This window comes from Eretmochelys imbricata, chromosome 12 (genome assembly GCF_965152235.1).
Source record: "Eretmochelys imbricata isolate rEreImb1 chromosome 12, rEreImb1.hap1, whole genome shotgun sequence".
In the NCBI taxonomy this organism is placed as follows: domain Eukaryota; kingdom Metazoa; phylum Chordata; order Testudines; family Cheloniidae; genus Eretmochelys; species Eretmochelys imbricata.
This window is the reverse complement of record NC_135583.1, coordinates 39,297,145-39,319,740: the sequence shown is the minus strand read 5'-3', so window position 1 is coordinate 39,319,740 and position 22,596 is coordinate 39,297,145. Positions and strand designations below refer to the sequence as shown.

At 53.2% G+C, this 22,596-nt stretch overlaps 1 protein-coding gene across 3 annotated transcripts in view; it reads left to right on the top strand.

Moving 5' to 3' along the window:
• The window catches only part of PIEZO1 (piezo type mechanosensitive ion channel component 1 (Er blood group)), a 109,356-nt gene that overhangs the window by 5,031 nt on the left and 81,729 nt on the right, over nt 1–22,596 (top strand). The gene's annotated exons all lie outside the window — the stretch shown is intronic.

Genomic DNA, 22,596 nt, shown 5'->3' with positions numbered 1-22,596 from the left:
CTCTGTAGCTGCCCTTTTTACTTTGGGTGGCAGAGGCGTTTTTAAAAGTTGCTGACTTCCTATTTGTTCTAGTCTGTGTGTGTCTCTCAAGCAGTGACTCACAGTGACAGAGTGTGCAGGATGTGAGAAGATAATTATAACTCTGCCTGCAAACACCACTACGACAGTGTGCCCATCTGTCTGTTACAAACCCACTTTTCTGGGTGTTAACCACAGCCGCAAGAAGTTGATGTGGAGCATTTCAGGCTGGGAGCAAGGATTTGTTTCCCAAATTTGCTTCATGTTGGTTTGGGCATCTTGGAGACACACATGGTTATAAAATATACAGGGGCATATCCTCACCTGGTGTAAATTGGTGTGGCACTGTTGACTTCTGGTGAGGCCTACTGTCATTTACACCGGTTGAGGTTTTGGCTGGTTAAGTGTGTGTTCACAATGGATATAATCTCTTTCTAAAAGAGACTTCCTCTGCGTGTCCCTGTAGTAGAACAACAGCTGAGATTTGGACTGAAAGTACATTTTTTGCTGTTCGGTGAGTTTTGACAGCGCCACGAACCTTGTCAGTTTCACCTTCTGCCTTGGCCTACTGCTGGCAGCATTTACATTCACAGCACTGCAGGCAAATGTTTAAAGCCGCAAACCCTGTGTTCTTCGAAATCCTGTAAAATTGCATGACTTCCCCCTGCACGTTAGGTTCTGTAGTTGTTTCTTTGTACTGTACTAGGAACTGAGTTAAGTAGCCACTGTCCCTTTTAGTTAGAAGACTCCTGGGTGTGCTCAAAACTATTTTTCCGAAGTGGAACGTTCAGGTGACCAGCTCACGGTATGATGTGGGGAAGAATATTGTGAAACACCTGCCAAGTTATTTCCTTCTGAAAAGGGCTATTGCGCACTTCTGTGGTCCTGCGCCCCACTGTGCCTGAGCACTTCGCAAACGTCACTCTGTGAGCTTGGGCAGAACTGTGCATTCTATGGATGGGGAAACTGAGGCACAGAGCAGGGACATCACTTATCCAAATTCACACAGTGAGTCAGTGGAAGAACCATCAATAAAACCAGATGGCCTTACTCCCTTCCTTCCAAAATCCAGAACATAACCCAAGTCCTGCAGCTTCTTTCTGTACAACATCTCTAAAACATAACCCACCCTCCCTCCCCATCCCAGCTGCTTCTCCCTGCCCTAGTCTTCGCCTGTCTTGACCCCGTAATCATCACCTCTCAGGTCTTCGATATTCCTCTCTCCAGTCCATCCATCCGTGGCTGAATCCTCTCCCCTGCCTGTAGTGTCACTTTGCTGCCTCCCTTTTGGGGTGCATGTGAAATGAAAACCCCATGTTGTCTTTCCAGGCTCCCCATGACACTGCTCATGTGTCTACCCTGGTTTTATTAGGGGTCTCATCCCCATCTCTGTCGTTGCTGCCAGCCTCCGTTCCCCTTCAGTCTCTTCTCACTATTGTCTCTGCTGCCAACAACCTTCCCAAATCTTGTCCTCTTCCTCCCCCACCTCACTTCAGCTACTCCTGAAGCCCCTCTCTGGAAGCACCACATGCGAAAAGAAGCGGGCATCTTCACTGCCAGCCCAGAGTACGTGGCTTAGCTCCAGGCACTGGTCCAGGGCCATAACCTCAGTACTGCTCCTCAAGAACTCCGTGCGCGTGTAGCCTGCCCAGACCTTGCCTCGCCTCCTAGTCCCTTTGCTCGGATGCCTCAGTCCCTTCCTCCTCCTGCCCTTTGCCTGTAGACTGTTCCTCTTCTAAGCAGCTTCGGGCAGGGAACTTGTGTATGTGGGAAACACCTGGCCCATTTACAGTGCTACCAGGCTACCCCCTCGGGGGCTGCTTCCTCAGAGCTATTTCCCTCCCTGGTCCCACCCAGCTGTCTCCATTGTGCCAGAGGTTCTCCGGTTGGTCATAGGCAGTAATTGTGAATGGAAGCTCCTAGGCGCACACCCCGCTCCCAGGGCAAGGTTTGGCATGGCTGGGGCCTGTGGCCGGGGCAGGCGTGTGCATTCGGACCCGATCTCATGCCCGCAACAGGGAAGACGGACGTGTGCCGTGGGTTAAAGCTCTTTGTAGACCAGGCCGTGTGTAGCGTTAGCGGGTGTTCGCTGGTGGAGGTTCCTTGTCTGTACTAGAGTTCTGTTTAACATCATAACTTTAAAGTGATGGAAATAGAACTGCACAGCCCGGAGTACCGGGACCCGAGCAGGCTCCTGACCGTGAGGAACTGGCGCGGAAACTGCCCTCCGTCCACACCAGGACGGCACTAAGACTGGGATAAGGACCCCGCACCGATGTGACCTGCTCTTGAGAGGCCTTATTTCCCTGGGTTTCAGCCTCTCTCAAGTGTTCTGTGTAATAAGGAGTCCCCCTAACCCCACCTGTTTAATAATGTAACGATAGGGAGTATGTTGAGGGGTTTCTCTCCTGGACAAGCCCAGGCGTTGGGTGCTGGCTGCTGTTCCCCAGCCTCCCTATTTTAGCTTTTATGTTTTTTCCTCCTGAAATAAAGGCTCCACGAAGTCGGCTCCAGCCGATGACTCCGCTGCTGCTTGTCCGGGAGAGTGGGCTGCACGGCCGTCCCTCCTGTGGCTGGGCCCTGGGTGAAATGGAAGAGAAGTAAACCAGCATCAGTGGCTGCGTCTTACGGGCAGGGCCTCAAAAGAAAAATAACTGGTGCTTCCAGCAAAGTGCTGGTCTGCACTGTGTGTGTGTGTGTGTGTGTGTGAGCACGGTCCCAGTCTGCACGGTGTGCTCTGTGTGTGTGAGAGCACGGTCCCAGTCTGCACGGTGTGCTCTGTGTGTGTGAGAGCACGGTCCCAGTCTGCACGGTGTGCTGTGTGTGTGTGTGAGCACGGTCCCAGTCTGCACGGTGTGCTGTGTGTGTGTGTGAGCACGGTCCCAGTCTGCACGGTGTGCTCTGTGTGTGTGAGAGCACGGTCCCAGTCTGCACGGTGTGTGTGTGTGAGAGAGCACGGTCCCAGTCTGCACGGTGTGCTGTGTGTGTGCACGGTCCCAGTCTGCACGGTGTGTGTGTGAGAGCACGGTCCCAGTCTGCACGGTGTGTGTGTGTGTGTGTGAGCACGGTCCCAGTCTGCACGGTGTGTGTGTGTGTGTGTGAGCACGGTCCCAGTCTGCACGGTGTGTGTGTGTGTGTGTGTGTGTGTGTGTGTGTGAGCACGGTCCCAGTCTGCACGGTGTGTGTGTGTGTGTGTGTGTGAGAGCACGGTCCCAGTCTGCACGGTGTGTGTGTGTGTGTGTGTGTGTGAGCACGGTCCCAGTCTGCACGGTGTGTGTGTGTGTGTGTGTGTGTGTGCACGGTCCCAGTCTGCACGGTGTGTGTGTGAGAGCACGGTCCCAGTCTGCACGGGGTGTGTGTGTGTGTGTGCACGGTCCCAGTCTGCACGGGGTGTGTGTGTGTGTGTGTGTGTGTGTGTGTGAGAGAGCACGGTCCCAGTCTGCACGGGGTGTGTGTGTGTGTGTGTGAGCACGGTCCCAGTCTGCACGGGGTGTGTGTGTGTGTGTGTGAGCACGGTCCCAGTCTGCACGGGGTGTGTGTGTGTGTGTGTGAGCACGGTCCCAGTCTGCACGGGGTGTGTGTGTGTGTGTGTGAGCACGGTCCCAGTCTGCACGGGGTGTGTGTGTGTGTGTGTGTGAGCACGGTCCCAGTCTGCACGGGGTGTGTGTGTGTGTGTGTGAGCACGGTCCCAGTCTGCACGGGGTGTGTGTGTGTGTGTGTGTGTGTGTGTGTGTGTGAGCACGGTCCCAGTCTGCACGGTGTGCTGTGTGTGTGTGTGTGTGTGTGTGTGTGAGCACGGTCCCAGTCTGCACGGTGTGTGTGTGTGAGAGCACGGTCCCAGTCTGCACGGTGTGTGTGTGTGTGTGTGTGTGTGTGTGAGTGAGCACGGTCCCAGTCTGCACGGTGTGCTGTGTGTGTGTGTGTGTGAGCACGGTCCCAGTCTGCACGGTGTGTGTGTGTGTGTGTGTGTGTGTGTGTGTGTGTGTGTGAGAGCACGGTCCCAGTCTGCACGGTGTGTGTGTGTGTGTGTGTGTGTGTGTGTGTGTGTGTGTGTGAGAGCACGGTCCCAGTCTGCACGGTGTGTGTGTGTGTGTGTGTGTGAGAGCATGGTCCCAGTCTGCACGGTGTGTGTGTGTGTGTGTGTGTGAGAGCACGGTCCCAGTCTGCACGGTGTGTGTGTGTGTGTGTGTGTGTGTGTGTGTGTGTGTGTGTGTGTGAGTGAGCACGGTCCCAGTCTGCACGGTGTGTGTGTGTGTGTGAGAGCACGGTCCCAGTCTGCACGGTGTGTGTGTGTGTGTGTGTGAGTGAGCACGGTCCCAGTCTGCACGGTGTGTGTGTGTGTGTGTGTGTGTGTGTGAGTGAGCACGGTCCCAGTCTGCACGGTGTGTGTGTGTGTGTGTGTGTGTGTGTGTGTGTGTGAGAGCACGGTCCCAGTCTGCACGGTGTGTGTGTGTGTGTGTGTGAGAGCACGGTCCCAGTCTGCACGGTGTGTGTGTGTGTGTGTGTGTGAGCACGGTCCCAGTCTGCACGGTGTATGTGTGTGTGTGTGTGTGTGTGTGAGAGCACGGTCCCAGTCTGCACGGTGTGTGTGTGTGTGTGTGTGTGTGTGTGTGTGAGCACGGTCCCAGTCTGCACGGTGTGTGTGTGTGTGTGTGTGTGTGTGAGCACGGTCCCAGTCTGCACGGTGTGTGTGTGTGTGTGTGTGTGTGTGAGAGCACGGTCCCAGTCTGCACGGTGTGTGTGTGTGTGTGTGTGTGTGAGCACGGTCCCAGTCTGCACGGTGTGTGTGTGTGTGTGTGTGTGTGAGCACGGTCCCAGTCTGCACGGTGTGCTGTGTGTGTGTGTGAGCACGGTCCCAGTCTGCACGGTGTGCTGTGTGTGTGTGTGTGTGTGTGTGCACGGTCCCAGTCTGCACGGTGTGTGTGTGTGTGTGTGTGTGTGAGAGCACGGTCCCAGTCTGCACGGTGTGTGTGTGTGTGTGTGAGAGCACGGTCCCAGTCTGCCCGGTGTGCTGTGTGTGTGTGTGTGTGTGTGAGAGAGCACGGTCCCAGTCTGCACGGTGTGTGTGTGTGTGTGTGTGTGTGTGTGTGTGTGTGGTGGCAGTCTGCACAGTGTGCGGTGGGCGGTGTGGGGGGGTGTGTATAGCACATGGGCATGTACAAATATGTCCTGTGTGCAGGGTCCTAAACCAGCACAAATTTCTCCGCTCTGGGCCTTGCTTAAGGGCATATGCATGAGCCCACTTGTAGGCCCTCAGCCTTGCACCCTGCACCGCCCTCTCACTAACCCTATCTCTGTGCAACATCTCCCCCCACCCCCAACTGCTTGCAACACTTGCTTCAGTCCTGCCCTGCCCCTCCAGTTTTTGGTTTCACTTTGTTCCCCTCCCACCTCTTCCCAGCCCCTGCTGTCCAGTCCATCCTCCACCCCCCCCCCCCACCCTGCCAGTCGCATTGTTTGGCAGCTGCTATACAAACCTGCCTAGGATCAGCCTTGTGAAAAAGCTGCCGTGTAAACAGATTCCAGGGTGGAATGTAAGCGCACCCTGCTGCCATGCTGTGTGGGCCAGTCTCCTCTTCCTTTGGCCTGCTTTCCTCATCGCTGCCTTGGCTTGCAATCCTGGCTGGGGTTTCGAACTGGTCCGGAGCGCTGTGGGGACTGGGAGAGCCGGAGCCGCTCTCAGCCCCGCTCTAAGGTTATTGATTCGCTCTAGGACTGTACACACGCGTGCTGTTTAGCACTCTGCTCCCGTCAGACACAGCGCGATCAAACGCCGCACGCGTCCGAGGGCTGCCGTGGTAATCGCTTGTAGGGCAATGAGCCGGCTCTGCACGTGTTCGGTCCCCTGCATGGCTCTCTGACTGAGCCCTCTGCAATGCCATTAGGGTATTAGAGATCCAACTTAGACCAGGGGGCCTCTGTATACAGTCACCTGGCTGTATCCTGGCTCTCTTGGGTGGTTAAAACCACAGAAGCATTGATCTCTTTTGCGGGGGAGGGAAGGGGGCTGTTCCACTGATTAATTTACATTGTTTATTTCCAAACGGTCCATGCTGCTGACTGTGTGTCCCAGCCTGCAGGGGAAGTGTGACCCGGGGAGGGCAGCTGCACTGTGTTCAGTTTGCAAGTTTATTCTGTGGCGTGTGGTGGGGTGGGGAGGTTGTTTAAACAACGGGTGTTTAACTTCACTGCAGTGGCGTAAACTGTTGAGACCTGGACAGCGAATGGAAAATATGATGGCAGCTCAGGGAATGTAGCTGTTGGGGGTGGGGAGAACTGGGCAGTAGGTTGGAATCGGGTAGCTTGTTATCTAGCGTGGGCCTTACCTCTCCACGGGCAGTGTCCAGAAAGGAGTCTAGGCTGGTGACTGCAGCCCCGCTATTCTTGGCCATTGTAAAATGCCCCTGTTGGGATCTGAAGTTTGAGTGAGACTTGCAGATAAGTAACCATTGCTTAGCACTCTGCTTTAATGACACCCCCTGGGAACTGGGCTACGGAAGCTGAAGCAGAGAGAGTGACTTGCCCCCAGGCCACAGCAGGGTTGGTGTCAGCGCTGGGATTAGAACCGAGTTCTTGGTTCCCACTCCTGTCTTCAGCCCATGCCTCTCTCTTGAGTCTTTGTATCTTTCTCCTCTCACTGAGCCCAGTGTTTTGGGTGATGATAAGCTTCTCTCGGCTCAGGAGCGGGCTAGCCTATGGGCTGGGAAGCTTATGCAAAGGGCAGTGGAACTCCCATAAATCTCTGAGAATGTTGAGCCGGCCAGTGTGAGTGAATATGGTCCTGCCAGGCCGGGGCAGAAATGCCAAGGTACAAGAGGAGAGAGATCCAACGTCTGGAACACTTTCCTTTCCAGTCCTTCCAGGGTCTCAGACCCTGAAACCCTAGGGTGCAGGTAATGCTCTGAGATGGTATGGGGCTGTGCAGGCCAGCTGGGCCGCGACACCTACACAGCAGAGCTCTGCTCTGGTGGGATCAATGGGGCTGTTTTGGGATCGCAGGGGCTGTTACAAAGAGTTGCGGGTTCGCACCCAGGGCAGCAGCTGCTTCAGCCCTTCACTGTGAAGCTGCATTCTCAGGGTTCCTCTGCCATTCAGCCCTGCTCAGCCTGGTAGCTGGGTGGGCACAGCAGGGACTGAGATGGCAGCTGCCCTGTACCACACACAGGTCCCACTGAGTTTTCTGCCTGCCTGTGAAAACTGAAGTTTGCAGGCAGATTCCAGCCCCCCAGGTTGGCGCAGACCATGTTGCTCCCAGCATCATCTCCCCTCCGAAGGGGGATCATTTGCGCTTAGCGCAGACTGTTGCCATTCCCCGTGCCTGGCCCCGGTGAGCCCAGACTTCCCAGCCAAGCATGCTCCTTGGGCTTATCCCTGAAAAGCACCCAGCAGGCTCAGCTACTGCAGAATTTATGAGCCCGTCTCTTAAGAGGGGCAAACCTCAGTGCCCATATCAGTGCTCAGCTCGCTCCTAAGTCACTTCTCCCTGCATCCCATCGCCAGGCCAGTGGGGTCCCGTCTGCTGGCTGGTTTGGGGGCAGGGGCTTGTCCAGACCCCTCGCTGTCTGGGCACCCCAGCTCCTGGACTGGCCTAGCCTCAGGAGCCTGGCCGATGGGGGAGGGGTTTGCATCCCTTTCCCAGCGTGCGGGGGCTCTGTTCTGGATCTGTGGAGCTGGGCGACTGCACGCTGTTGTATTTCAGTGATCATGAGGTGCTTGTGGGCTGCACTGGTACATAAACCACCCCACCCCAAACTCCTCACGGGGGTCAGCCATCCACTGTGCAGAGGGGCCTCCCAATGGGCAGGGGCTGTGGGGCAGGGAGGGATGTGGTGGGGAAGCATCCCAGATGGAGGGGGAGAGGGAGACCACTGGGGAACAGCAGAGCAGCCAGGGGATGAGAATTGGGGCGGCTGGTCTGAGCGAGCCCTTGGAGCTCTTGGTTGGCTCTGGAGCGGGCTAGGGAGCCGGCGATGATACTGGAGGCTGGAGAAGGAGCCATGGTCCCGTGCAGGCTCTGGCTGCAGGAATGCCATCCTAGGGGGCTAAAGCAGAGTGTCTTCCCACATTGTTTTACTTGATTCTGCCGGTGCTGCGGCCTAAAGGTGTGTCGGACACAGACTGGCCAGGTTGTCAGGACGCTGGGATTTCTCTGTCCCCTTCCGCAGCTCTGGGCTGACACAATGTCCATGCATCCTGGCTCCACATCCCGAGGAGCTGAGGGCTAGGGCATGCTCCAGGGCGCCCCGCCCCCCGTTGCAGCTGAATGCATGGGGGCTGTGTGGCCTAGTGATTGGAGCACAGGACTTAGGAACTGCTGCTGGGGGCTTGTGACCCTTAATGTCTGCAGACAGCTTTGGGATCCTTGGGTGTCAGGGGCTGTGGAAATGCAAATGATTCCTAGGGGCGGCTGCGCCTGCCAGTACAGAGCGCCAGATGGTGCGTTGCACAGAGCCAGAAGCTGGGCTCTCTCCTGTACCCTGCCGTGCACCTGGCGCTCCCTCCCCATTGCTGCAGCGGCAGGCTCCCACCCTAACCAGAAGGGCTGGTGACGCAGGAAGGAGCCAGGGCCATGTATCCATCCATAATAGCCACGCTCCCCCTTCTCCGCTGCCTGAGCAGCGTCGGTGGCCTGCTCTCCTTCTGGGTGTCTGTCTGTGCCCGGAGCCTGCCTGTCACGCTGGTTCCTGCTGCCTAGACATCCCCTTTGTGCCACTGCTGAGCCGAGGGCGGGCACAGGCTTCCTGTGGGGACGAGAGCAGCGGAGTCCAGGCCAGGGGCTTGTCCGGCCTCCGCCGCTGGGAAATAAAACCCGGGCTGAGCCCTCTGCCCTTCCTGCCCCTCCCAGCCCAGCCTCCCTGCTGGCCTCCTGGGTTCGTGGTGTATGGTCCTGCCTGGCAGGGTCTTTCTGCCACCTCCCCGTTAAGATCTATTTTTAGCAGAGCAAAGAAGCTGGCTCCCTTGTGGGGCATGCCTTGTGCTCCTGCCGGAGAGCTGGGCTGCTCCTCTAATGCCTGGACCTCTCTGCACCCCCTACCCCACCCTTCACCATAGTTGGCATCCAGACCCGGGGGGCTGCCACAATAGTGCCCTGGGGTGGGAGCTGCCCCTTCAGAGCATGGCCGCAGCCTGTCATGATTTCCGTGGCCACTGGCAAGGGAGATGAGCACTGCCCAGTCGCTCCCCATACAGCCTGCTTGGGATTCCTGGGTCCAAATGGCCACCCCCTCGGAATATGGTGACCCTGACCGCAGCCCCTCCCCCAGCAAAGGCCCCGGGGATCGTTAGCGGATGTCTGCATCTCACTGTGCAGTTAGGAGTTGGGTTAATTTCCCATAGAAACAGAATGTAGTGGGTGAAATGGCATTTCTGATCGCCTCTTCCAGTAACAGGAAATCTCAACTGATTTGCTAGGAATCTTGCTGGCTGGGAGCGTGTTCAATATGTCCCTGGCAGCTCAGAGCAATCTGTCTGTCCTCTGAATTAGTGGGCAAGTGGGTTTTTCATCTGAGCGTCAAGTGCAAGGCAGCATGGGTGTGCGCATCCCAGGGAGGCTGGAGAGTGTGGTGAGGTGGGCAGCTGAGGTGGGACAGAAACGCAGTCAGGATTGATTTCCTTGTGATTCACTGGGGGGGAGCGGGAGGGCAGTTGGCTTAGGGAGTCTGTTCTGGTGCCAGAGCTAAAGGGTTTCTAAGCCTGGTCCCATTAGCATGGGGAAGGGAAGCCCTGGAGCTGGAATACGAAGGTGACTGGAACTCCTGAAGAAATAGCACTTAGAGAAGGGCAAACTCCTTTTGGCTGAGGATCTCCAAGCACTTTACATCCTCTTATCGCCATGGTAGCAGGGGGTTGCTAGGTGCTTTAGAAATGTCCAAGATGTTCTCGTAGCCTCCTGATAGGTCACTTCCCCCTCTGTGAAGTGGGGTAATGGAGGCGCAGAAGGGTTAAGTGACTTGCCCAAGGTCTCACAGCAAGGCAGTGGCAGAACTGGAAGCAAAGCCGCAGAGTCCTATCTCCCAGTCCCCAGCTCTAATTAACATGCCACCCCCCCTTCCCCACCAGATGGGTGTCAGACAGAGGCAGCATGCTGCCTTCTAGCCGTTTGAGTCACAGCTGCCCATTCTCATGGGCCCTGAGATTTCCAGGGCTGGGAGCGTGATGTGATCTCGTTGTTCAGTTTGCTGTGTAACGTGTAGAGACACAAATCTGTCCTGTCTTCCATGGCATGAAAATAACCCCCAAGTGCAGGAAGAACGACGCCTCTGCAGCCTGTGGTCACACGGGTCACGGCCTTGGGTCGCTGGTCTGGCTCGACGCCTTTCTGTGGCTTGTTTGGGATGAATGCGAGGCCTGGGTGTGAAGGAACATCATGGGGACATTTGCCTGCACCTTCTAGCTGGGGAGCTGGAGTGCGGCTTCATGTCACTGCCATGCCATGGGGGAACCAGGAGAGCTGCCCACTGTCTGCGTCCGTCTCACCCAGCTTTGCTGCCCTCCTGCCAGGGGGCTGCAGCTCAGGTGTGGGAATCAGGAATGCTCTAAATGGGCACGGGGTGAGTGCTCTAAGGAACGGGGGAGCCGGGGAATGACCCTAATGGGGTTTGTAGGAGCAATTCACTGTGGATAATCTCCCTCAGCTATAACTGTGATGGGGACATTGGAGGGTTAAATACTCAAAGCATCCCATTAATGGGGAGTCCCTAGGCTAGGTCCCTTGTTCCTGTCCTCGTAACACGCCCTCCGTCGCCGCCCCCATTGTGGGCGTGTACAAATAGCGCTGCAAGCCGTGGATTAAATAGCGCTGTGTTAATTACTGCTGAGCGCCAGCGGGTCCCTGGGAGGGCAGCGGTAATTAATGAGGCCAGCTACTTAGCATAAAGAGCTCCTGAAACCTCTCCACTTGCTCTTTCCAGTGAAACGGCCACTGTGGAGATTCACAGCCGCCAAAGGCGGCAACGGGGTCAGGCCGATCATACGATGGGGACGCTTCGTGTGTGTGACGCTGCAGTGACTGGTTTCAAGCGCAGCACTGAGCAGCCGTCCCAGCACGGAGAGCCGGCTGCTTTGTCAGGGGCTCTGAGGCTGGCTGGCTACTTGAATGGGCTTGGGCCAAGAGGCCTGGAAGCTGCTTCATGTTGCATTAAGAAACCACCTGCCTCGAACCGGCAGGTGGCTTGCCCCTGTTCTGCCAAATCCCTTCCCTTCTGTTTGTGACCCAGCTAGAGAGCCTGAGTCCCAGAGCAGCACAGCTTGGTGGAGGTGCTAGCCACTGACTAGGAAGTAGATCCTAGCCCCTGTAGTTAATGCCCGACCAGCTAGTCTGGGTCGTGAGCTGGGGCTTTCACACGACCTTCTGTCCCCCACTGTTTGCTTCAGAACCTCCCTCTCTTCCAGCACTAGCTGCTGCAGCCAGCAGTTTGTGAGCCGGAGCTGGGTTTCATCCCAAGGCTAACCTGCGAGAATGTGAGCTTGGGGTAGGTTCCCTTTACGTGCCCCGGTACGAGGGCTGGGTGGACATGGGATCTGCACCATTATTCAGAATGCAGCACTGTTTCTAACATGGAAGCTAAATGAATCAAGTCTGGCTGTGGATTTACTCTGGGACTGATGATCCAAACCAGTTGGGTCCCCTGCAGTAGCCCCCCGCATAGAAAACACAGTAACTTACTCTTGCCAGGATAGGAGGTATGTTGTTATGGAGATGGCTTGCTATCAGCTGGCAATAGTGAAATGGGAGATGGGGCACATGCTGTTCCTTGACTATCTTCAGCTCCTTGCTGGAATTCCTGCTCTAGGGGATGCACCCGCCACCCGTGCCAAGAACCTGTCCTCCTTGGGTCAGTAGTTCAGGATTTCTGCCCTCTAGGTGAGTTTCTGTACCAGCTTCCTGGCTACGCCCATGAGATCCCACTGGGTGGGAAGGGGTTGACTGGAGAGATTACTCCTTACAAATAAAACAAATGGGGCTGAGCACCCTTTCCACAGAAATGCGATTGATTCCCAAAGAAAGGCGAGGGGATGCTCCCCGAAGCTCTGACCTGGAGAGCTGGGGCCCCTAAATCCATAGATGACCCCGCTTTGCCATCAGGGTACAGTAGCGATTCTACTGGTGATATCTCCTCTCCAGGGTCACAAGTCTTTGTTATCCTGGGTACTGAAGGTGACCAAGTTAGGGAGCTCTTCCACAGAGCTGAAGGTGTCTCTAGAGTCTGGTTCTCGACTCGCAGACTTTTCTGGGACCAGGGAAATGCAAAGCAGCCATTGTCGTCATCTTCCTTTTTTATTTTTTTTTTTATTGTCTAGCTCCTTCTTTCTCTGCTTGTGAAATACCCTCTCCTGTCATTGGCCAATATGTCTTGCTTTGAAATTTTCTGCACCAGCTGTTACTCTGGCTCATTAAGCCAACTGGTTGGCCACTTTGGCTTCCCAATCATGGATATTTCTGTTGCAGTAGGGACGGACGTATTTGGGTCTCTTCCTCTCTTTGCCTCGTCACCTCTTGCCCATATTAAAGTTCACTGTAGATTTTTCCTTTTGGAACCTGTCATCTTCCCTGCAGAAGGCATGTCCAGTCAAGCAAAACTAAGCTTTCATAGGCATGTCTTCAGCACTGTTTGTGCAACGTCGCTGGAGAACCTCTCTAGAGTCATGACTTTATCCGGCAACCTGAAATGAATGCTAGCTTGGAGACCCTTTCCACCCCCTGGATATGCCTGGGATAACGCATCCGTATTCCAGTGCTGTGGAGTAAAGTGAAAACACTACACGATGGGAAAGGGGGACTTTGTTCTCGTGCATGACCCTGTGCTGTTACAGACCTGATGCTGCAATCTGCCAAGTGGTAGAACATGTCTACAGTCCCACTATGCTGCAGCGTAAGCCCTCCTTAGTGGAGAAAATCACTCCTACTTCCCTACTGAAGGTGACCTAGAGAGTGTGTCTAGTGAATCTAGTACCCCGCTTGGGTGTGGTGTAAACAGTGATAACTCTGGAAGGACTCGGTCAGTTGTTATCGTCGGGGAGCACTCCAAAGAGAGAGGACCCATCCCTTTGAGAGTACTTGCCCTCCCTTCCCTTGCCCCTCTTCGTGATTCAATAGATGATATTGATAGTTTCTTGATCTTCATATTTATTATTTGTAGTATCGTGTAGGACCCCAGTGTGCTAGGCGCTGTACAGAGGCTGAACAAAACAACTGTCCCTGCCCCAAAGAGCTGACGATATACAGATGAGACAGCAGATGGAGACAGGCAGACTGATGGGGGAGCACAAGGAAATGGTGCTGCTCAACATGACAGGTTGTGCTCTCAGCACCCCAGCAGCCGAACTGTGGCCAAGTTTTTCTGGAGGCTTTGAAGGAGGAGGAGGTAGCTTTGGAGACTCGGATGGGGAGCTGCTCCCAAGTGTAAGGGGCAGTGAGGACCTTGTGGGACTAGTCCCTCTGCCGTTTTGTCCCAAAGCAGGCACACAGAGGGTTGGTAAATACAGTGCTGCCAGGCACACAGGCTTCCGGGGCTGTTTATGTCAGGACTTGGGGCTCTTTTGGTTTTGATCACTCTCACCACAACATGCCAGGGAGCGCTCAGCGGGCCGGATGCTGCTTCCCTTCTCACCCTGAGCATCGCTCTCCTCCCCGCGTGTCGCTGGAACCAGGGGCACAACTCGGAGAGCAAAGTGTTGCTCAGCCCGTGCTCAAGGGTGGGGAAATCTGTCCCCTGAAAAACCAGGGAGAACCCTCCTCTCTCTCCTTGTGTCACTGAAAGGGTGGCTAACCTGCAGCCTGCTTACCCATCATGGCTCGCCAGACGGCCCAGTCAGCTCTTCCTCAGGCATGAGTCACGCCAGCCCTTGGAGTGAGCTGATGGCTTCCTCCAAGTCTCTCTAGAGCTGCTGTTAGTCATGCTGCGGCCATGCACAGCACGCTGAGAGATGAACGCCTCTTCCTTTGTGCTAAGCTGTGAACTGACTTATTCCCTCTGACAAGCTCTCCAGATCCTTAATGATCACCTTCCAGGCTGTAAATCTGACACCAGCACATCTGGGCCCTTCACCTGGCTCGCCATGCCAGCGGAAGCCTGTTTCCTGAGCGCACCGTCTTCTGCACAGAAGGGCATTAGGAGGTAGCGCGTCAGTTCTCTCGAAATCTGGGCTGTTTTTCGCTCTCAGCAGAGTGAATCGTTATTCTCCTGAAGTGCCCAAGACGAGAGTGTGACCCTCCCTTCTCTGTATCCGCTGGGGTGTGATGAGCTACCAGCCATGGCTTACTGCTCTGGCAGAAGGAAGTGGACAATTCACAGGGTACCCCGGCTAGCCCCTGCACTACATAGGATGAGCAGTGGGATCCTAAACAGGCCTGCCCAGCCAGCCAAGGCATCCACTCCTGCTGCTTCCAGCTCCAGTGTCCCACCGCTCATGTGCAGACTTGCAGACTGCCAGCGGCTGCTGGTTGCCCAATTGACCTGCATCTGCTCAGATTTAAAGTGAGACTTGTGTGGAGCCACTCCCGTTCTCTAGTGGGCCAGTGCCCCTGGTGAGCATGGCACAAAGCAATGGATGAGTCGGGTTCGGGTTCCCTTCCCCAAGAAGGCCAACCTACAGACATACCCACTTCATCCCACAGAAAGTCCCAAGTCGATGGAGTATGGGTGTTGGGTACATGGGCCGATGCACTGCCCCTCTGGGACCCAATACTGCTCTGAGATCCACAGTCTAATATCCTTAGGGAGCCAGTTACTGTTCTGAGAGCCAGAGGGTGGCGCAGTGGCCCTTGCTTTTACAGACTGGGCCATAGAATGGCAAAGCTAGAGAGCCCCTGGCTTTGGCTCTTGCTTGCAGCCCGGTCAGCCAGTGTGCAGCCCCTGGCGTAATGAGGGGTGCTGGTCGGGGGCGGTGGTGTGCCTGGCACAATGGAGGGCCCTGGTCTCGATCGGTGTTAGTGCTGTGCCTGGCTCAATGGGGGGCCCTGGTCTTGGCTGGGGCCTCTAACTCTCCCGTAATACAGCTAGTAAATCCTGTCGTGCAAGGGGAAGAGTCACTCGCTCCGTTTTGTGGCTTTGTCTTGCTGTGCCTTCGCCTCTCCCTGCTGAGTTGTGCCTGCCATTGGACTAGCCGTCTCCTCCCCAGGCCCCGCCAGCGGTGGTTGGCGACTGCATGGGGCGCTAAGCGGCTGAGCGAAGAGTCGGTGAGGTTTCATTTCCTTGGCAATCGGTGTGTAGCCGTGGGCAAGTCTCTTGCACTGAGCTCTTCTGACTTTGATTCTCGGCCTCGCAGGCAGGGTTGCTCCTAACCCTAATGTACAGCACCGATTCATCTGGGAAGATTTCAAGGCGAGGTTAAAGGTCAGCGTTTAAACAACCCAGTAAAGTCAGAGCTGAGCTCTTTTGGAGCTATGATTTATTCTCCTCTCCTCTCCTCACATAAAAGTATTTGAAAGAAACTCCAGCCCTGAGTAATGCATTAACCCTCTCCTAACTCCTGCGCTGTGACCAGTTCTTCCACCCCTCTCGCCGGCGCTTCGCCTTGCCCCACGCGCTTTGTCCCCGATTCTCAGAGCTGCTTCAGAAAAGGGCTCCCCATCTCTGAGGGCCCTCCCTTGCTGGGAGTCTGTAAGCCTGGCCCCAGTCCTGCACTGTGCCCACGCTGCCTTTACTGGCCCAGGGCCGTTCTAGCCCCGTTGAAAAACTGAGCATCTCGGAGGTGTGAAAGGAGGATCCATCACATGCTGGATCCGAGCCCCTTGCGCTGTGAATCCCTGGCTAGTTTTTGCCATGCAGCCAACCCCACCCCAGCTGTGACAGTCTTCCCTGTAAGCTAAGCAGGGTCAGACCAATTCAGCCTCTGGAGGGGAGACCGCAGAGGAGTTCTGGGGAGCTGCAGGAAGCTGATGCTTCAACAGGAGGTGCTGTTCCCTCCGCAACCACGCAATGCCCCAGCCATGCAGCTGCAGCATAAACCCCCTTGTGAGTGTAAAAAGTCCCTAGGTGGCTGCCCTGCTTCTCCTGGTGCTTCAAGCTGGGAGAGCCCCCAAGGGACCCCAATGGTGACAGATGCTCTGAGATGCATCAAGCCCTGGCTGAGCTGCTGGTGAGTCCCCAGGCTCTGTGCCAGGAGCCTGCTTGCTGCCCTCCGCTGATGGATGGTGTTTGTGCAAGAGAAGCGGCTCTGCAGCCGCTTTCAGAAAGGTGCTGGCTCCGGGGTGGTTGTCTGCTTACGTCAGCACATTGGAAAGGATTTCACGGGCACATCAGTTCACTGTTTCCCAAGTAGCCCTGCCCCGGGGAGGGGAAGCAGCGTACTCCAGAGAGGCATAAAATAATCAACCCGTCTCCTTGGGAAAGTCCATAAAACTCAGCGCTTTGGCCAAATTGGGAAGATGCACGTGGCTCAGCAGGAGCAGCTGTCTGCCCAGAAAACAACCGTCCCAAAGCCCCAGTGAGGGAGGAGGAGGCGGGATTCAAGCTTGGCGAACTTTAGCCCATGCGAAAAGATTGCTGCTTCTCTCCTCTCTCCCGCACCTTCCCGGCTCTCTGGCAAGCCCCACTGGCTAGGCCTGGCTGCCCCTCAGCCCCACTCCTCAGCTGTGTGTGTAGCGGGTGAGACTGAGTGATCTGGGCAGGTTAGTGAGACCAGCGAGGTGGGCAAGGGAGCCTTTGCAAGAAAGAGGGCCCACTCGGCAAACCCCAGTGGCTTCAACTGGGGGGCTTGGACAGCACCTCTTTACTGCCCTCCCCGCCCACCAAGGGCAAGGCCCTGCCAGCCACAGGCCAGCGGGGTGAATCCGTCAGGTTCCTTCCCCACAGAGTTTCTCTGGTCCCTACAAAAACACTGGGGAGGATTGGATCAGAGACTTTTTATTAACTCTCAACATTTTGAATAGACTCTCGACTGTCTTATAGATCCCGGTCTGAGGCCTCGGAAGAGGGCTCGGAATGAGAATCTGAAACGACTGGTGATGTTGAGTTTTGAGAGGGGATTAATAGGAAAGGGCAATCCAGAGGCGGTCGCAGTCATGACTGGCACAGAGCGGGCAGATTGGGAGCTGCTCTTTACCCTTTCTTTTCATCCAAGCGCTGGGAGACAGTCAGTGCAAGCAGCAGGTCTAAAACTGATAAAGGGAAATGCCCCTTTTATGCCAGGCCTAATTAACCAGTGACCTGAGGTATTGTTGAGGCCAGAGCGAAGCAGGTAGAATTGAAAGAGGATTAGCCTTTATAAGGATAATCCAAGCCTGTGTGATTACATTGGATGGGATAGAAAATAAAAAAAAGTGTGTGTGTGTGGGGGAATAAACCCTCATGCTTCAGAGCATAAGCAAGCCACTAAATGATGGGGGTCAGGAAAACTTCCCTAGGGGCGGACATTGCATAACTGCAGCCCAAAGGGGCTCTTTCACCTCCTGTGAAACACCTGGTATTAGCTACTGAGAGAGACAGGGTGTGGGACTAGATGAACCTCTGGTCTGATCCAGTCTGGCAAGTCCTGTGTCCCTAAAGGAGAGTGTTCTCGCTGTCCTCTTGGCTATTGCCCCATCTTGGAGCTAACTCCGAGTCCTAAATCAACAATGTGGCAATTGTAATGGTTCTGGTACCTGGAATGGCTCCAAGGGTGAGCTGTGGGAGGGAGGATCCAGCAATCCTGGACAGTGTCCTTTGGTACCAGTTAGCATAGCAGCATGTTTGCACATAGAGGGAGTTTTGCGCCAAATTCCTCTGGCCTGTCGGCCCTCAGCTCTGAGGAGGGTCTGACTCCGTGCACAGCAGTAGCAGCTGGACGTGGAGGAGCAGAGAAACACCCCTGCTACAAACGCAGCGTCCCAGGGAGCACCACTCGCATTGTGCCTGTGGACTGAACTTGGCACAAGTATCCCTTGGCCACTGCTGAGCTAGACAGGGCAGGGCTGGAATGTGGAGTGATTGCTTTGGATTGTCACCTGGATAATGTACTTATTTATTGAGGGCTCGGTTTGCGTCAAGATGCAGGATTGAAGGAGGAGCAGCATAGGGGGAAATTAGTATCTATCTTTCTTGTAAGTGATGTATATACATGGAAAACTCTGTTTGGTGGTGGTGGGTTTTTAACCTTTAGAAGTGTAGCAATACTGCGTTTTGTCTTCCCTCTTCCCTGTTCGTTCTGGAGGGCTAGAGAACTAGGCATCTGCTTTCCCAGAGACAGTAACTGGAACGGGTGGGTGTCACGGAGTCCTCAGGTGATGCCCTGGAACTGCTCCCTACGAAGCCAGGCAGGACTCTGGGGAAGTCTCCTCTCTGGGAGCAGACTGTCTGCAGGGCAAAAAGCTCACATGGCTTCCACCTTCCTGGGTCTGACCTCGGAGCATTCAGCATCCTCTGCCCCTCCGTGCGCTTCCCCCAGCGAGTCCGCTCAGGCGGGGTCCTGGGGAAGCCAGAGGGTCCTGCCCCGCAACTCCGCAGTCAGATGTGACTCTCAGCCAGCCAGTAAAACAGAGGTTTATTAGACGACAGGAACATGGTCTAAAACAGAGCTTGTAGGTGCAGAGAACAGGACCCCTCAGCCTGGTCCATTTTGGGGGGCAGTGAGCCAGACAGCCACATCTGCCCTTCACTCCATGTCCCCAGCCAGCCCCAGACTGAAACTCTCTCCAGCCCCTCCTCCTCTGGGCTTTGTCCCTTTCCCGGGCCAGGAGGTCACCGGATTCCTTTGTTCTCCAGCCCTTTAGCTCTCACCTTGCAGGGGGGAAGGGCCCAGGCCATCAGTTGCCAGGAGACAGAGTGTCAGCCATTTATGTACACTGGCCCCTTGCTCTGCAACAATCTCACTCCCTTATCCCGCCACCTAGAGACTTAAGAAATGCCTTGGGGAAACTGAGGCACCCCTACAGTATTCAGAGGAGACATTAACAGTCTCACTTCGTCACAGTGGGCTAAGAGAGATTTTCTCCCAAGTGTTTCACAGATGTTCACAACAATCAAAGTTTTAAGTTTTAAGGTCTCACATGTCAGATCTCAGTCTTTTGTTAATGACAGGTTTCAGAGTAACAGCCGTGTTAGTCTGTATTCGCAAAAAGAAAAGGAGTACTTGTGGCACCTTAGAGACTAACCAATTTATTTGAGCATGCTCAAATAAATTGGTTAGTCTCTAAGGTGCCACAAGTACTCCTTTTCAGTCTTTTGTGACGTCCGATCCCACTGCCCACCCATGCATTTGCTCGAGGGCTCTTTGAAGGCAAGACTGAGATTTTTAACTTTAAAAAAACACGGGCTATACCCAGGGCCGGATTAAGACCTTTAGAGGCCCTAAGCCTCTAAAGATTATGGTGCCCCCCCCATGTAATTCAAAATAAAAACAATACTATACCGTAAAATAAAATTTTATTTTTCAAAATGACACAAAATTTACACGTATGCTGAAATTAAAATAGTTTCTTTCTAGATTTTCTGATTGCAAAATTCTGGATAAGTTCATCGAAGCTGACTCGACGAAGCATGTCTGCTTCCATACACAACAGGGAAAGTGAATCAAGACTGTCCTGACATGTTGTTGTTCTCTGAGGGTTTTTTATTCTTTTCAGCTGAGAAAAAGAGCATTCTGTGGAGAAGTTAGTAATCATCACTGTTAGAAAAATCCGTCGTGCGATTTATGTACACTGGCCCTTTGGAAATACACATTGTATTCCGCCTTTCAGTATTGTGTCCTGAAGATCAATGTGACTGAATTTCATTTTCCCTGTTCATTAAACATTGCGCGCATGTAACGGTGAAACTGCCGGACTTCTCCACAGAGATTCATGTTCAAGTCAACAGGGTCTGAGTCAACTAGCTTTTGGGAATCTTGTGAATATTGTTAGTCAGATAAGTCCATATCGTTTAGGAAAAAAAAATCTACTTGATACTACTTTGTACACTTCACCTCTCCTCTTCATATGAGCTTCAAGTTTATCAATTATAGCGTAGTAAGTAGATATGCAAAATTTGTCTTTAGAATTCAATGCTGTTTCTGTTGCTCTGCTATCATTTGCTTGTTTTTTCCTGATTTGACTGCGGGACTGGCCTTCTTTATAGTTAGTATCAGGCAAGATATCTTGATAGGTCTTCAGATCTTTCAAAATCATTCCTCAAAGTGTGTAAGTGGTCTGCTGATGATTGGCAGAGGTCTGCACATATTTTCAAATCCAATTCTTTTTCTTGGAGAGCTTGACTTGTGTGGTAAAACTGTTGTAAAATTTCATTCCACATGGTCAACATGAATACAAACTCTAGTTCTTGCATCTTGTTTGCAATGTTTGCTGCCTCTCGTCTAGTTTCTCCCTTTTGTGATTGGTCTTCAGCTGTACTTTCTAATGCATCCACAATCTTTGAGTAGGACTCCAGAATGGCACTTGTTGCCGCTTCCTGAGCCTGCCAGCGAGTATTAGAAAGAGATTTCAACACAGTCATTGCCCAAATATGTTTTAAGAACTGCCCATTGGTGTGTTGAGGCAGAGAAAAATGCGTAAAGTAACTGGACTGTTGAGAAAAACCTTACTGCCATCGGACAACAATCAACAGCACTGCGGCCAGCAAGATTGAGAGAGTGTGCAGCACATGGTGTGAATATGGCGCATTTGTTCTGTTCTAAAAGCTTCTTCTGCATTCTTTGATAACGCCCTGACATCTTGGCAGTGTTGACGTAAGATTGACCTCTGCACTTTGAGAAATCTATTTTACAAACTTGGCACAGATAATGCAGTACTTGATTTGCCATTTCTTCACCAGGGTGGCTTTTCTAATTGAGGAATGTTATAAATCGTTCGACTGGTTTTCCATCTGTGGGAGACACGTATCTTAGTACAATACTGAATTGATCAATATGTGAAAGATCAGGTGTAGAGTCAACAGATAAACTGAAGTACCCAGCCGTACTTATTTCATCCACAATAGCTGGACGAACTTTGTCACTCATTAGACCAATGAGTTCGTCACATATTTTCTTGGATAAGTATGATGGATTACCTTTGCCGGCATTCCCATATTTTGAAATATGTGTCATCTGATCCCCGGAAAGGCAGACCGTGTTCAGCTAATGTTTGAATAACAGCTATAACGTGCTGCAAGATATGTTGCCAGTATTCACGCTCCCTTTAATTTGTTCTTCCAATTTTTGTGTTAATCCAAAATCCTGTCTTCGATTTAAATATGTCAACATTGAATCTTTGGGAGTAATGCTATTTTCATGTTGTTTAATTAAAACAGTATTCCACCAGTCACTAAATCCATCTGTAGCAAACCGGAGTGTTGAAGGTTTATGTGCAAAAAGTTTGCAAACAAAACAGTACACAGACCCTGTTGATGGTGAATACAGTAGCCATTCTTGAGTGTATTTCTCACCATTCGCTTTCATGCTGAAAAATATTTTTTGTGGACAATATTTTGTTTGCTTGCCACTGGTAAAAGTCTGACGTGATTTCTCAAATGGCCCAGTGTGGTGCTGACAGTCATTTGGTCATGATCTATCCAGTAAGCTACATCATCGGTACTGAAATCAACCCACATACCAGGATCTTTTCTCCTATTATTTACAGCATGAGCAGGTTCAGTCTCTGACGCATCCACACCTTCTAGAACAATGTCTGTTTTACCACCAGGAGTAGGATGATCGGTTACAGTCTCTGACACATCCACATGTTCTGGAATGGTGTTTGTTTCACCAATAGAAGAAGGGTCAGTCTCTGAAACACCTACAGGTTTTGGAACGATGTCTGTGCTACTGAGAGAAGATGTTGCTTCTGATGGATTTGCTTTGAAAAATGTCAGCTTTTTGGAAGATTTTGGAAAATTTCACTAGTTTTTTGTTCTGCCAGTTTACGTTTCTGTGCTCCAATCAGTTGGTTACGTTTCATCCTGCCCCTTATCTCAGTTATCTGAACTTAAAAAAATTACACAACGTACACTATTTTTATGTATATATTGTGACAGGGTCGGGCCAGATGGCTACAGGAGAGTAATAGAAGGCAGATATATTAGCCCCAGGCTAAGTAGGTCCCTTTTCCCTGGGTGAGGTAACAGGGAAGGTTCCAGAACAATCAGGAACCTTCTGGAGACAATTAAGACAGACAGACTGATTAGAACACCTGCAGCCAATCAAGAAGCTGCTAGAATCAATTAAGGCAGGCTAATCAGGGCACCTGGGTTTTAAAAAGGAGCTCACTTCAGTTTGTGGTGTGCGTGTGAGGAGCTGGGAGCGAGAACGCGGACTATTGGAGGACTGAGGTGTACAAGCATTATCAGACACCAGGAGGAAGGTCCAATGGTGAGGATAAAGAAGGTGTTGGGAGGAGGCCGTGGGGAAGTAGCCCAGGGAGCTGTAGCTGTCGCACAGCTGTTCCAGGAGGCACTCTAGACAGCTGCAGTCCACAGGGCCCTGGGCTGGAACCCGCATTGGATGGCGGGCCCGGGTTCCCCCCAAATCCTCCCAACTCCTGGTCAGACACAGGAGGAGTCGACCTGGACTGTGGGTTCAGAAAGACGGCCAAGCTGAGGGCTGCCATGAAGCTCCAAGGCGAGCAAATCCGCCAATAAGCGCAAGACCCACCGAGGTAGAGGAAGAACTTTGTCTCTCTTTTTCTCT